The sequence below is a fragment of the Pseudophryne corroboree genome, chromosome 3 (genome assembly GCF_028390025.1).
Source record: "Pseudophryne corroboree isolate aPseCor3 chromosome 3, aPseCor3.hap2, whole genome shotgun sequence".
Classification (NCBI taxonomy): domain Eukaryota; kingdom Metazoa; phylum Chordata; class Amphibia; order Anura; family Myobatrachidae; genus Pseudophryne; species Pseudophryne corroboree.
In genome coordinates this window covers 394,762,923-394,775,113 of record NC_086446.1, presented here as the reverse complement: position 1 = coordinate 394,775,113, position 12,191 = coordinate 394,762,923, and positions in this window count along the sequence as shown.

Sequence of the window (12,191 nt, the reverse complement as noted above, 5' to 3'; positions counted from 1 at the left end):
CTCACTGATCCGTGCATACCTATCAGTATATGGATTAAAAAAGCAGGTCTATTTTAAAACTGCTTTTTTTTACGAATTCTATGATTTACCGGCAGTGTTTGGCTTTTGCCGGCAGTGATTGTGAATACGAATTCTTAGTAAATTACTGAGTTGTATAAAATAACAGGCGTGTTTGACCGATGGTGTAGTCATTCGTATTTGTGATCTCTGCCGTTAAAACAAATATGAATGCCCTCATCACTGCCGAGATTTCTGTTTAGTACATTCCCGAGAGGGCACTTTGAAAAAAAAAAAATCGGTAAAAATCTGGAACTTAGTAAATATACCCCCCGGTAAAATAAGACTTGACAGTGTAATAAGACGTACATAAAATGAGAATGGCAATACATGGTTGTAGTCATAGTTGTATATGTTCTGGAAGTGACTGTAGACATGAGCATTTTATGGCCTACCTGATACAACATCCATGCTTATGCATACAGTCCGTACTCATCCCCATTATTAGAAAAATATATAATCCATGTTGTGAAAAACAGATCATCAATATTTATGGCACAAAATACTAAAAAGTGGCTGCATTCCCAGAATAAGCCACATAACTTATGGAAATATTTCTTTCTTTTGTTCAGTCTTTCACATGATGAAAATGTGCATATCATTGCAAAGTCTGTCACTGCACCAAACTCCTGTTTGCAGTTAAACCGACATGTGTTGTGACAAACAGCTGAAATGAAATGGAATTTTTCCCCTTTGATGCGGCTCTACAAAAATCAAACAAAGAAAGACATACATTAATTTTGAACATGTGCAGAGACTTGGATTGCAGCACAACACCAAAATGTGTTGCACATTGTATTCAAATGGGTGTCGGAAAAGTTAACTTTAATGGCAAACATGTTTCAAAACTCATTTTGCTTCATACTGAAGAATTTCAATAACTCGGTTATGACTGAAAGATCAGACACACTCCCCTATATTCTGATATAATGGTCCAGAGAAGAGCCCTTTCTCCCATTTGGAAAAGACACATTAGGCAGCCTGATCCTAGGAACAGGTGATCTCACCGTGGATGCTACCAAGACCCTCATCCACGCAATGGTTATCTCCAGATTGGACTACTGTAACCGCCTCCGATCTGGCCTCCCTGACTCTTACCCTCTCCACTCCAATCTATCCTTATTACTGCCCGGCTCATCTTCCTCTCCAAACATACTACGTCTTCCTCCCCTCACCTACAATTCAAGCTTTTTACACTCACTTACAAATCACTCACTCATTCATCTCCCATTTACACCTCTGACCTCATCTACCCTCACACTCCTGCCTCCCTCTTTGCTCCACAAATGAATGCCGTCTTTTCTGCCAACTGATTACTTCCTCCCGCCTCCAAGATTTTACTCATTCTGTTCCCAGAATTTGGATAGCCTACTGTATATACCTGACTCACGCCTCTATACAGAAACATGATTGGAGATGTGAAATGCCTGCAATAAAAATACATTATTCTGAATGTATGACGAGTCTGATGCATCTCAAGATGTACCAAGATCTGTGACAGCAACATATGCTTTTGGCACAGAGATGTGGCTTCTTAGTGATAGCAGCAAATGCAAGCATTACCCAATTTGTACACATGTAATACTGTAATGAAGTGTCATGTATATAAGTTATAATAGTAGAGAGTTACCACCTGCGCACCGAGGCGATGCTGTCTAATGAATATGGCGAGCTGCTAATGTTTGTAGGTGATCTATCCTACTACGCAAATTACAAAGTATGGGAAACACTGCGCTCAGCCCCTGATGTCTTACCGTACAGAATGTCAGTGTTATCTCTATGTACATGCAGTCTGAATTCTTAATGTGTTGTAAATGGGAGCCAAATGTTTCATCAATTTATGTCAAACAGGTGAAAAATGCACAGTGTGGGTACCAAAATAACCTTTTAATGAGGAGTCACAGTGCTCCTACCAGACAACTTGTTAATGCTGTAAGTTATCCTGTTCGCAATGAGAAGTTAATTCTGTCCATGCAAATGGCGTGAATTAGTCCCATATAAAATCCCTTTAAAAGTCTCTAATCACTATTATTTGTCCAGCAAAATTACTGCACCTACATGATCCGATTACCAAAGTATATGATCAAATGCTGATCGCAAATGGATGTGGTTTAAAGCTGGTATTGCGCTCGGAGCAATCCTTGGTGCTGCTGACCGCAGCAAATGTTTAGTTGAACAATACAAATACGTGGTGGGGGATATATGTTCTGGGGGTGCGGTGTCCCGTAACCCTCAGGTACATATATTTACCCTTCTTCTTCTGATCGTCCTCGTCTGCCGGCTCCCGCTGCGCTTCCTTCCTTCCCCGTCCCGGTCCCAGGCAGGTGTGGATCCTATGTGTGCAAGCCTACACACTGATGAGTGAGCCTCCGGGACAGCGAGACCACCGGCGGCTGCGGCACTTCCGGGTACTGTTACCCTGGTGTGGGTGTTCAGTCCCTGGCACGCTGCAGCGCTGACGGCAGCTCAGCCTTAATTGGCCTTCCTCTGGGAGTAGTGTATAGCAATCTATACACTACTCCCAGAGGAAGGCCAATTAAGGATGAAACGCGTTGGAGAAACAAGACACTTATTCACATAGACTATCTGCAAAGAACCGCCGATAGCCTCCACCGACTTGTTCCCCCAGTCTCCTTCACTGCTAGTGAAGTGGAGCCACCGTCAGCGCTGCAGCGCGCCAGGGACTGAACATCCACACCAGGGTAACAGTACCCGGAAGTGCCGCAGCCGCCGGTGGTCTCGCTGTCCCGGAGGCTCACTCATCAGTGTGCAGGCTTGCACACATAGGATCCACACCTGCCTGGGACCGGGACGGGGAAGGAAGAAAGCGCAGCGGGAGCCGGCAGACGAGGACGATCAGAAGTAGAAGGGTAAATATATGTACCTGAGGGTTACGGGACACCGCACCCCCAGAACATATATCCCCCACCACGTATTTGTATTGTCCAACTAAACATTTGCTGCGGTCAGCAGCACCAAGGATTGCTCCGAGCGCAATACCAGCTTTAAACCACATCCATTTGCGATCAGCATTTGATCATATACTTTGGTAATCGGATCATGTAGGTGCAATAATTTTGCTGGACAAATAATAGTGATTAGAGACTTTTAAAGGGATTTTATATGGGACTAATTCACGCCATTTGCATGGACAGAATTAACTTCTCATTGTGAACAGGATAACTTACAGCATTAACAAGTTGTCTGGTAGGAGCACTGTGACTCCTCATTAAAAGGTTATTTTGGTACCCACACTGTGCATTTTTCACCTGTTTGACATAAATTGATGAAACATTTGGCTCCCATTTACAACACATTAAGAATTCAGACTGCATGTACATAGAGATAACACTGACATTCTGTACGGTAAGACATCAGGGGCTGAGCGCAGTGTTTCCCATACTTTGTAAGTTATAATAGTGTCTGGACAGAGAGTTTAATAAATGTGAAAGCTGCATTTTCCATGTAAAATACAATTAATTATAGACAGAAATATAAACTAAAAGAACAAATTCAGATGCAATCAGCCAATCAGAAGTGGCTGGTGATCAACGTCATGAGGAAACGGTGGATAAAATTGATGCCAAATAGATGTTCTCTGTGTTTGTGATGCTTTCCTCCAGACACTCTAGTTTCCTCCCACAAAGCCCAAAGAACATAATTCATACTTACATAATGTTTGCTGCTCACCTCCAGAGATCTCACAAAGGAAAGTCCATGGTATCAATGTGGGGGTATGGTGATGTCAATTCAGTCATCATCCACCCTCCTGCTGCACCTGCTGGTGCGATTCATACCCCTTTCACATCGCACAAATAAGCCGGTATCAACCCGGTATATTGCCGAGTCAACATAGATCACTGTGTGATGTGAAAGGGGCCATGGAGAATTCCCGGGTTGCCTGACCCGGTTATTCAACCCAGGTTATAACAAGTGTTATTCCTGGGTTGAATACCTGGTCAGTTGCAGTGTGAACGGGTTCCCGGGTCAATGTGACCCAGGACCTGTTCACTACAAAGGGAGAGGCGGTGCGGAGATGAGCTAATCTCCCAGCTCTGCCTCCGCCCCTCCACCACTGCCGGCTCCGCCCCCGCCGGTATGGCAACCCGGCCCAGCATATTGCCAGGTTGGGAAACCTGGTGTTAGGGTCCAATGCTGGCTCCCACCTGGGAAGGACCCATTTCCTATTCCCAGGTGGGATCCGGCATTGGAGATGTGAAAAGGGGTATCACTGTATCACATGATTCCTCACAAATTATATCATCACATTCATCCTGCCAGTAGGGTGGATTACTCTGCCAGGAGTCTGTGGAGTCTCACAGACATTCCTGGAGAGTAGAGAAGTATGACATATTAGTAGGTTAATTGGACTCTGAAAAAACTTGACCTTAGCATTATGTATATGTTAGGATATCTAGGCTGTAAGCTCCAATGGGACAGGAACTGATGTGAATGATTACTTAGGGTGAAATATATTTGATTTCACTGCCCCGAGCAGTATTGCATGCCCGACGGCAGCTACTCAATTGTTTCTGTTGATGGGCGCAATGGAATGATTTCTGCTAGCTGCCTCCTGAGGGGAGAAATTGGTGAAAAAGCCATGTTTTAGGCACACAAACTGCTGGTTGGGCACACTAACCAGGACTTTAGCTGGGTTTAACTGTTTATGTGATTAAACCTGGTCTATTTGGGCACAAGGTGGGTGCAAATTAATTGACCCCCCCCCCCCTTAAAATAGCAACTAGTCCGATATATGGCGAAAGGTGCTCTATAAATAAATATTATTATTATCGCCATCACTGTTTATTATGCACCAAGTGTCATGCACCGCCAAGAGATATTACTGCAGACAGGCACATATGTCTTTGTCCATGACTAACTTGCTTGCATTTACAGTATATGAAACATGCACTTACTGTTTTTGTCCTATGCTACAAACGATATGTTAACTTTCATTTGCTGTACTTATCAAGTTACACTATTACTATTTTTTTTGTACAATGACAAAGAGATTCCATAAATGAATGCTGCCTCTCCTCCCAACTAATTACTTTCTCCCGCTCCCACCTCCAAAATTTTGCCCATGCTGTACCCTACCACTGGAACTCTCTCCCTAGCAGAATCTCCACCTCTCTATAAAATGTCAAACGGGCTCTCAAGACCAACTTCTTCATCAGAGCCTTCCAGCTTTCATCCTAACTCACTGCTCCATGCTCCTGGCTCACTGTCCCTTTTTTCTGTGCCACTCCTGTCTGCCTATCCCTCCCCTTTAGACTATAAGCTCTCACAAGCAGGGCCTTATTCCCTCATGTGTTTTTCCTTCCCTCACTTAAACCATCATCTTCCTACCTCCAACAACAACACTCCAAACTTTTGCGTTCAGCTGTTCTGCTGCTCATTTGGGTCTTATGACTGCTAATGCAGCAATGTTTACAAAACTTGTAGTCTAGGTTTTGCTATATTTTGTACTGTAAGTAACTTTTTCTTGTTTTGCTCATACGGTACTTTGTAAGGCATTGTGGCACCATGTAAATAAAGCATAATAATAATAATAATAATAATAATAATAATAATAATGTGTAGGATGTGATTCAATCTGTATATGGACAGTAAAGTAAAAAAAAAAATTCTAGCCCCCTCTTCCTTATGCCATCATATAAATGAAAGGAGAGGTTAGAGTTCAGAGATCAAGTAACAATCTCTTGGGAAGGAGTATGAGTGCTGAAATTCAGATGATTTCCAGAGATATTTGGGAAGATTAAGTTATAGAGGGACATCCAAGAAAATTACTTTCAACTTCATATAAAAGAGATATCAATATGGCTCTTTAGAGAAAGCTGTGTTGTTACAACTTTACTGTCATATATCAGTGGATTAATATGGTTAACATCTTATTATCCTATTATTATTTGCTGTTGTTGTTAGGATCTCCTGCTCTGTGCTGCCACGTCGCCATGGCAACCGGGAGGCAAGTGTTAGCGAAGTAACCTGAGCGCAGCTGATACTCCGGTCCGGGTTTTTACTGTGTAGTGGTTACAGGCTCTGTGCACGGCAGTGAATCCGGCGCTGGTTTTGTGCTCACAGTCTGTGAGGTCTGAGTGGGGCGTGGACAGCACCTGCTATATAAACCATCCTCTCAGGCTAGGCAAATGCTGCTGAATCTTTGTTTGTTAGTCAGTTCCAGAGAGTTAGCTAGTACTGTGTGACTTTGTATTTACTTGTTGCTTACTGCGAATAGGCCTTGGGATACGGTACTTCATTCTGCCAATCCGGACCTAGCAGTAAGACTGGAGTCAGTTGTTTGACCTGCTGGGGTTCTTTTGCTATTCTGTGAACCCAGCAGGTTTGCGGCTGTACTCTCAGACCTGCTTGCTTAATCCTCCCTCACTGTGCAGGGCGTCCAGGTGTCAGTTTAGTGTCAGTAAGCTGAACCTGTGCCCTGCAAGTGGGGGTTAGGATTGTGGATACTCTCCTTGTATCTATATTTCTATCTCTGACCAAGGAGTTTATTCCCGCACCCGTTGGTAACCCTTTGGGTTTTTTTCTGTTGCTCTTAGCAACATCATTTCAGGTGCTCCACATGTTAAATCACTACACATCGCTTCATTGTCCGCTCTATTCCATCTGAGCATTCCTGACACTAGGGAGACACCCAATTCCTGAGCCTTTGGGCTTCTCCGTTCACTTTGTGTTTATTAGTTATTCCATCACCTCCTGTGTATGTTATGTTATACTGTCTGTGAGTTTGTTTGCTTTGCTTCCCTCTCTGTTCATACACCGGTATACTCCTGTTAGCACTGGTGTGCGTAACATATTCAGCAGCCCTACTCCTGTTGAAATTTTGTGGGAATATGGAGCATACCCCTCAAAATACTTTGCAACAGGTGGTCGATCAGGTGCAGGTCCTGACTCGACAATTTAATGAGATGTCCATTAAAATGAACACCCCGCAGGCCGCTAGCGGAGCTCCCGCAGCAGCAGCGGCAAGTTCAGGGGTTAAGGAGCCGAAAGTAAATCTCCCGGATCGTTTTTCTGGAGATCGCTCGCAGTTCTTTTGTTTCAAGCAGAGCTGTAAGCTATATTTCAGACTTAGACCCCAGTCTTCTGGGTCGGAGATTCAGCGGGTGGGCATGGTGATTTCCTTGCTACAAGGAGACCCACAGGTCTGGGCATATGGGTTACAGCCTGACTGTCCGTCGCTTAAAAGTGTTGATGCTTTTTTTACGGCACTGGGCATTTTGTATGATGACCCTAAGCAAGGGCAAGGGCGAAGGCCAGCTGAGGTTTATAGTACGGAGTTTCGGAGGTTGGCTCATGATACCCAGTGGAATGACCCAGCCCTGAGAAACCAGTACCGAAGGGGCCTTTCTGACCAGATAAAGGACCAACTGGTACAATATCCCTCGCCTGATAGCTTAGATCAGCTCATGCAGTTATCCATCCGGGTGGATAGACGGCTGAGAGAGCGTAGGCTTGAAAGGGAGACCGCAGTTTCCTTTTTTTCCAAGGGAACCTCAGACTCTGAGGAATATTCCGAGGAGCCTATGCAGATTGGGGCTACCCGCCTCTCCTCGCGTGAGAAGACGCGGAGGAGACAGCAGGGTTTGTGTTTGTACTGTGGGAATAAAGGTCATGTTGTAGTATCATGCCCAGAAAAAACGGAAAACTTCAGGGCCTGAGGGTGATGGGAAATATCCTGTCAGGCCAGAAGTCAGAATTTCCCAAAAAGACTTTTCTCATTCCGGTGACTTTGGAGATCCTCGGTCAAACTGTCAAGACTGAAGCCTTTGTTGACAGTGGGGCCGATGGGGTTTTCATGGACCGTCAATTCGCCCTGGAACACTCTGTTCCCTCAGTACCTTTGGCATCAGAGATTGAGATCTGTGGGTTAAACGGGGAACCATTGTCCCAGGGTAAAATTACCTCCTGCACCAGCCAAATTCCTTTGTTTATTGGAGCCACACACTCTGAAAAATTGTCTTTTTATGTGACTGTCTGTACTTTTGCCCATTGGTTTTGGGGTTACCCTGGTTAAGGGCCCATAACCCTCAATTTGACTGGGTCTCTGGGGAGATTCTTAGTTGGGGTAGTGATTGTTTCAGGAGTTGCTTGAGCCTTCCAGTCAGGCTCTCGCAGCTAAGTTTGCCAGGATTGCCAGGATGTTATGCAGATTTTGCGGATGTGTTCTCCAAAAAAGTTGCGGAGGTACTACCTCCCCATCGCCCCTATGACTGTGCCATTGATTTGTTGCCGGATGCTAAGCTTCCCAAGAGCAGGTTGTACTCCCTGTCACGTCCTGAGACTCAGGCTATGGCAGAGTACATTCAGGAGAACTTGGCTAAGGGATTTATCAGACCCTCACAGTCCCCAGTTGGGTCGGGGTTCTTTTTCGTGGGTAAAAATGACGGTTCGTTGCGACCCTGCATCGACTTCAGGGAATTGAACCGTATCACGATTAAAAACTCGTACCCACTGCCTCTCATTTCGGTTTTGTTTGACCAGCTTCGTACTGCCACCATTTTTTCTAAGATTGACCTACGCGGTGCTTACAATCTAATCCGAATAAGAGAGGGGGATGAATGGAAGACTGCCTTTAATACCCACTCAGGGCATTATGAATATTTGGTGATGCCTTTTGGGCTCTCTAATGCCCCGGCAGTCTTCCAGGAATTCATGAACGATGTGCTCAGGGAATATTTGGATAGATTCATAGATGTTTATCTAGATGACATCCTAATCATCTCTCATTCCCTGGAGGAACATCGGAAGCATGTACGCTTAGTCCTCCAGAATCTCAGAGACCACCAGCTTGGGGCGAAGCCGGAGAAGTGCGAGTTTGAAGTCCAGCAAATCACATTTCTAGGGTATATTATCTCCTCAGAAGGTTTCCAAATGGAGGGTTCTAAGGTACAGGCAGTCCTGAATTGGGTGCAGCCCACTAGTTTGAAGGCGCTTCAGCGTTTTCTGGGCTTTGCAAATTTTTATAGACGGTTTATCGCTGGATTTTCGTCTATAGTGGCCCCCTTGGTGGCACTCACTAAGAAAGGGGCGGATGTTGCTCACTGGTCTTGTGAGGCCAAAGCGGCCTTTGCCCATCTCAAAAGGGCATTTGTCTCGGCCAAGGTGCTGCGACACCCAGATCCAGAGCGTCCTTTTGTGGTAGAAGTGGATGCCTCTGAGATAGGTATTGGGGCAGTGCTCTCTCAGATGGGGGTGTCTGATAATCGCCTTCATCCCTGTGCTTACTTTTCCCGTAAATTTTCGTCTGCCGAGATGAATTATGATGTGGGTAACCGGGAATTGTTGGCTATAAAGGATGCACTCGGGGAGTGGAGACACTGGCTTGAGGGGGCTAAGTTTGTGGTCTCAATTCTCACCGACCATAAGAATCTGGCATATTTAGAGTCAGCGAAGCGGCTCAATGCCAGGCAGGCACGATGGGCTTTGTTTTTTGCTCGCTTTAATTTTTTGATAACATATCGCCCTGGGTCAAAAAACATCAAGGCTGATGCGCTCTCGCGGAGTTTTGCTCCAGTTCAAGAGACCACCGAGGAGCCATTGCCCATTGTGTCCCCATCATGTATTAAAGTGGGCATTACCCAGGACCTCTTGTCATTAGTCCTTAGAGCACAGGAGCAGGCTCCTCCAGACCTTCCGGTAGGTCTCTTGTTTGTGCCTCCTAGGTTAAGACAGCGAGTGTTCCTGGAATTCCATGCCAAGAGGTCGGCAGGGCATCCGGGTATTGCCAGAACTCGGGAGTTGCTGTCTAGGGCGGTGTGGTGGCCCTCGGTGGCTAGGGATGTGGATCAGTGGGTTTGGGCATGTGACGTTTGTACCCGAAATAAAACTCCTAGAGGGGTTCCTGTCGGCCCATTACATCCACTCTCTATTCCGTCTAAGCCATGGACCCACATTTCCATGGATTTTGTGGTGGACTTGCCCAAATCCTCGGGGATGACAGCCATTTGGGTTGTCGTTGACAGGTTTTCGAAGATGGCGCATTTCGTTCCACTGGTTGGGTTGCCATCGGCCAGACGCCTGTCTGAGTTATTTATGCAGCATGTTGTGCGCCTCCACGGGTTGCCACTTGATGTGGTCTCTGACCGTGGATCCCAGTTTGTGGCCAAATTCTGGAGGGCATTTTGTTCTGATCTCCAGATTTCTGTGAGCTTGTCGTCAGGCTACCATCCACAGTCTAATGGGCAGACTGAGAGGGTGAACCAGTCCTTGGAGCAGTTCCTCAGGTGTTATGTTTCCAAGTGTCATACTGACTGGGTTGCTCATCTGTCCATGGCGGAGTTTGCCTATTACAACGCGGCTCACTCTGCTACAGGGATCTCTCCCTTCCTTTGTGTGTATGGGCATCATCCTAAGGCCAATTCTTTTGACCCCTTGGATTCCACGCCTGGTGGTTCCTCTGTTGTTTCGGTCTTTAGGGGTATTTGGAGGAAAGTGAAGAAAGCCCTTGTGTCTGTGTCATTAGTGACCAAAAGGGTTTTTGATAAGCGGAGAAGACCCTGCAGCTTCAAATTAGGAGACTTCTTCTGGTTGTCCACCAAGAATTTGAAGTTGAGACAGCCATCTCATAAGTTAGGCCCCCGTTCATCAGCCCTTATAAGATCACCAGGGTTATCAATCCGGTGGCATTTCAGTTAGATCTGCCCCGTTCATTGGGTATCAATAAAACATTTCATTGTTCCCTTTTAAAACTGGCGGTTAGTAATCCTTCTTCCAGTGGAAGACCTTCTCCTCTTCTGATACGGGGTCAGAGGGAGTTTGTGGTTGAAAGGGTTCTTGACTCCAAGATGGTTCGGGGTTGGCTATCATTTTTGGTGCACTGGAAGGGGTATGGCCCGGAGGAGCGGTCGTGGGTGCGCAGTTGTGATCTTCATGCCCCCAGACTGATACGCTCTATCTTCTCGCAGTTCCCCGATAAACCCGGTGGTAGGGGTTCTTTGACCCCTCGTCAGAGGGGGGGTACTGTTAGGATCTACTGCTCTGTGCTGCCACGTCGCCATGGCAACCGGGAGGCAAGTGTAAGCGAAGTAACCTGAGCGCAGCTGATACTCCGGTCCGGGTTTTTACTGTGTAGTGGTTACAGGCTCTGTGCACGGCAGGGAATCCGGCGCTGGTTTTGTGCTCACAGTCTGTGAGGTCTGAGTGGGGCGTGGACAGCACCTGCTATATAAACCATCCTCTCAGGCTAGACAAATGCTGCTGAATCTTTGTTTGTTAGTCAGTTCCAGAGAGTTAGCTAGTACTGTGTGACTTTGTATTTACTTGTTGCTTACTGCGAATAGGCCTTGGGATTCGGTACTTCATTCTGCCAATCCGGACCTAGCAGTAAGACTGGAGTCAGTTGTTTGACCTGCTGGGGTTCTTTTGCTATTCTGTGAACCCAGCGGGTTTGCGGCTGTACTCTCAGACCTGCTTGCTTAATCCTCCCTCACTGTGCAGGGCGTCCAGGTGTCAGTTTAGTGGCAGTAAGCTGAACCTGTGCCCTGCAAGTGGGGGTTAGGATTGTGGATACTCTCCTTGTGTCTATATTTCTATCTCTGACCAAGGAGTTTATTCCCACACCCGTTGGTAACCTTTTGGGGTTTTTTCTGTTGCTCTTAGCAACATCATTTCAGGTGCTCCACATGTTAAATCACTACACATCGCTTCATTGTCCGCTCTATTCCATCTGAGCATTCCTGACACTAGGGAGACACCCAATTCCTGAGCCTTTGGGCTTCTCCGTTCACTTTGTGTTTATTAGTTATTCCATCACCTCCTGTGTATGTTATGTTATACTGTCTGTGAGTTTGTTTGCTTTGCTTCCCTCTCTGTTCATACACCGGTATACTCCTGTTAGCACTGGTGTGCGTAACAGTTGTAAGACTGACTGGATCCGTGTTGATTTGACGTGTTGGGGTTTCATTTATTAAATGGTGGTTTATTGGCAGAATTTAGAGTGTATATTTTTCTTTAAAATGTCATATATGCCATTTACAGCCTTATTTTTTTAAATATTAAAACCCATGGCAAAACTGCTGGGGGAAAAATCAGGTGCTTGCAAAACCACCATTTAGTAAATAAGTGGTCTATTGACTTAGCCTTGGAAAAACAAAAAGTGGACAGGATTAAAGTAC